The sequence below is a fragment of the Egretta garzetta genome, unplaced genomic scaffold (assembly GCF_000687185.1).
Source record: "Egretta garzetta isolate BGI_Z169 unplaced genomic scaffold, ASM68718v1 scaffold108, whole genome shotgun sequence".
Taxonomy (NCBI): Eukaryota; Metazoa; Chordata; class Aves; order Pelecaniformes; family Ardeidae; genus Egretta; species Egretta garzetta.
In genome coordinates, this window is record NW_009260614.1 from 7,705,994 (window position 1) to 7,709,460 (window position 3,467).

Genomic DNA, 3,467 nt, shown 5'->3' on the forward strand with positions numbered 1-3,467 from the left:
CGCCGCCCCCACGCAGAGGCGCAGACACGCGGGGGCAGCGCTTCCCCTCGGGGAGAGGGGGGGAATGGGAAAGGAGCAACCTGGGGTGCGCGTCAGCCTTCCCCGGGGAATCCCACGGCAGAAACGACGGCCAGCCCAAAAGTTGGCTGCAAGCGTGCAGTGGAGCGAGAGCCTGGGTGTCCCTTCACCCTGCTGGAGCTGGGGACCCCCTCCGAGGCTCCCCCCCGAGGCTCCTCCTCCACCTCGGTGGCACCGGGTGGCTGAACACCCCACCCGTGAGGCAGTGCGGCCGGTGGTCCTTCGCCCCAAAGCATCCCTGGGACGTGATACCAGTGAATCACTTCCACGCTGTGCTGGAGAGCCGTCCCTCGCACAGGCACATGCTCTGACAGACCTGCACATCAAGCAAGCAAGCAAGTCCAATTGCCCTGCCAAAAAAACCCCCACTCTGCCCACAGCACTCCTGTCCTCCATCCCCCTGTCCCGTGTCTGGTCCTGAGAGGAGCTCCCCAGTGTCTGGGATATACCCCAGCCCTGCTGTCTGAGGTTTGTGGGAATTCAGGATCCCGTACCTACAATTTCTTTAGTTCCATCCCACAACTATGCTGCTTTTCCAGCTTGCCGTAATTTGATCGCTCCCTTGTCGCTTTTTGATGTCTCCACCAGAAGCGCGGTTGCTGCACGCACAGACTTTGCTTCTCTTCTGCAGACGGGGATGAGTCACTGTGTACACACTGATTAATGTCAAACTCTGCCTCTCCTTTGAGGTATTAATTTGGGATGAAATTTTCTACTTTGTCTTTGCTGAAACAGACGCTGACCTCTCAGTCACTGCCCTGGCTGGGGTGATGGACAACTAAAACATCAAAAAAGCGATACGCTGATGGGAAGGGAGACTGGGGAGGGGAGCAATTAAATCAGATCTGAAGGAGAGGGGTGAGAGAGTCCCAACCGATAGAAAAGAATCTGTCCATGCTGCAGAAATTTGCTTAAAAGCTGGAAAAGACGCTGTAATTTCATAGCGGTTTAGTGGCGGGGAGACGCTGCTTCAAGTAATCGCAGACCTGACTGCTTGGGGGGGATTATAAATAATCTCGTGTATTAGGACTTGAAGGATCACATAGACTAATCTGTTACTGAGAAGGCCGAATGCAAAGACATTTCTCTTTAGCGTAAGATATGCCGAGGAAAGGGAGACATGCCTTGGAGACGTGCCGGGCTGCTCAGGGGCACCGGGGAGGAAAAAGTCATTTAAACAATTAATTGCAATATAAAATTGCAGAGAGGCGATTCCTAATGAAGAGCCACCTGCAGTGTTTTAGCCTCAGAAATCTCGGCGGCCCCTTTCTGCGGTGACAACCCTGCCCGTCCACCTGCCCGTGGGAGAAGTCCCAGACTGTGGAACCCCTGCAATCCCAGCCCCGTTTGTCCCAGAGGCTCCTCCATTCATAGCGTTACTCTTCTAAAGATGAAGATTTGGCCAGGGTCAGGGACAGGAATAGTTAAAATGCTTCTGGACACTGGAGAGCTTTTACCTACCACTTCCGCATGGGAGGAATTTGAGCCATGATTACTTGAGCCTTTGGTTCAGGGGCTTTGATCCCACTGCTACAGCACTAGCAACAGCTACATGAATACTACTTTTTAGATCATTTTAGCCCAGATTTTACTTAATTTTACCAGAACTTAATAATTGGACAGTGGTTTCCAGCCTCGTCTCCTTGCCACCCTCCGCAGCAATGGCATTAACTGGGAGCTGGACATTTCCAAGCCCGGTTTCAAACAGGTCCCTTGACACCGGATCAAGCCAAATATTCATCTGCAGGCCTGGAGGCCAGGCTTGTCCCCAAAGAAGCCGGGAGGAGGGACAGGAGCTCTGGGACACAGCTGCCACAAGAGGTCCCTGCATGCTCGCTGGAGAGGCAGGCGGAGCAGCCCGCTGGGGGGGCCCTCTTCATTCACACCGTATTTGGAGATATTGCCTTTTTCACCCAGATTTCGAGTTTTCCACCAGTTCCCAAACAGCCTCATTTTCTGCAAGGAGGCAGCTCAGCCTTGGTGACGGGTCGCTGCTGGTGCCTGCTCCCAGAAGTCAGCAAAGACATGCCGGGGTCCATCCTGTAACTGTGGGGACCCCAGTTAATCCCAGAGCAGGGGCTTTACAGCAGCAGCCAGGGGTAAATTGGAGGTGCAGCAGTTTTTTCAATAGCTGGACAGTGGCTTTTTTCTCCCTCTTACAGGTTGGAGTTTCTCTGCAGCACATCTGGGAGAGATCACCCATTTTCCACAAGAAAGAGCTGGCAGTTTATTGATAATCTCTCATATGAATTGTGCCAGATAACCTGTGTCCTCCCCCAGATGCTCCCCACTACTCCTGGACAGGGGTGTGGGGGTGCTTACGCAGCTCTGCCATCCCTCACACGAGAAGGAGCCTGCTCTGCTCTCAAACACCTCACGCCCGGGGCTCACCATAGCCAACAGATGTGGGACCTTCTGACACGGCAAAGTCCTTCTGGCAAAAGTCACACTCCTGTTTTTGGAAAGCCTCGCTCCCTTAATTTGCCTCTCTCCAGCCAGGGAGGCATAAAGCCCATCTGCTCATCTAATTCCAGACCTGGCTCACACCTAAATAATTTGAGGAGTCCAAGATCTCAAAACAAATCAAGCAGCTTGGCTTCCAAACTTTAATTAGCCGTTGTCCTCATCCCTGGCTGAAGTGTGTCACTGCACTATCTGCTAGGCCACAAGAAGTCAGACCATATAGGAAAGCTTTATAGATCCACTTTTTCATTCAGAAAGTCTGTAACTCCACACTTAGGAAAGGATCTACTGTGCGAAATGCACGCTGTGTATGGGAAAGCGCGCCCACGCGCTGCAGAGGTAGCTGTGAAGAGAGCTGAAATCCATGCAAGCTTGAGCATCTGCCCCTTCCAGCCAGAAACACCTTCCTGATGTGGAAGCTGGATATTCTCCAGGTGGAACTGGGGACATACTCACTGTAGCCATAGGAGGAAGGCACATTGGTCTCTGTGAGCATGGTGAGCAGGAGAAGGCTTTCTGCTAGCACTGACAGTGCAGAGAGTTTTTCCACCTTTTTCCCCAGCCCTTAGCTCCATTTTCACATGCACGCAGCTCCAGGATTTAATGCAAGAAATGCCAAAGTGTGCATCACTTAACCACTGGCCTTAGGATTTGATCTTGTCCAGAGGAGGAAATCACCTGGCTTTGCGCTGTAGCCCATCCATTCACGCTGCTCAAGCCTGCAAGTTTGACCTCACCAGGGGAAGACTCTTCCCTTCCCCCCGCCCTGTGGGTGTTCTGCTGCCCAGGGTGGTTACCCTTCCCGAGATCATTCCTTGAATAATACAAAGTGTCCTGGGAGCTTCAGAGCACCGGGATGCTCTGGTGCCAGCTGCCGGCTGCTCCTGGCTGGGGACAGCATGCTGGGTTCTGCAGCCTGGCGTGCA